The sequence below is a fragment of the Corylus avellana genome, chromosome ca1 (assembly GCF_901000735.1).
Source record: "Corylus avellana chromosome ca1, CavTom2PMs-1.0".
Classification (NCBI taxonomy): Eukaryota; Viridiplantae; Streptophyta; class Magnoliopsida; order Fagales; family Betulaceae; genus Corylus; species Corylus avellana.
In genome coordinates, this window is record NC_081541.1 from 18,892,820 (window position 1) to 18,893,356 (window position 537).

The window sequence follows — 537 nt, forward strand, 5'->3', positions numbered from 1 at the left end:
TCCCTCTATAAATTTAATTTTACTAAGTTTTTCTTCACTAAACATATCTTACTTCAACTACATCTTATAAAGATTTGCATGAGCATGGATGACACTAGAGGGTTCCCTCCATAACACTGTTTTGCATTGAATCCCTCTTCTTAGTGGAACATGATAATATCCAATTAGTTATATTGGAATAGTATTTTTGTCTTTTCACTTTTTGATGAGACAAAAATACACCTACAATATAACTAACTGGATATTATTCAGTTCAAATGAACTGAAGATGATCCTAATTCCATCTTAGTCGGCCAGTGGCATCCAACAATGAACAATACTCCAAGCACCTATGCTCAAAAATGACATCTCAAATCATAAATTACTAATCCCAATTCTTATAAAATTAAAAGGGCAAAAAAATATCAATGAATCCAGTAGAACCATAAGTTGCTCAAAACCAACCGCTTAAATGGAAGCTTCTAGCAACATGAGGCTTTTTCAAGAGCTCCATTATAGAAGCTTATTGTAAATTAGAGCTCTGTATCTTTGATTTTT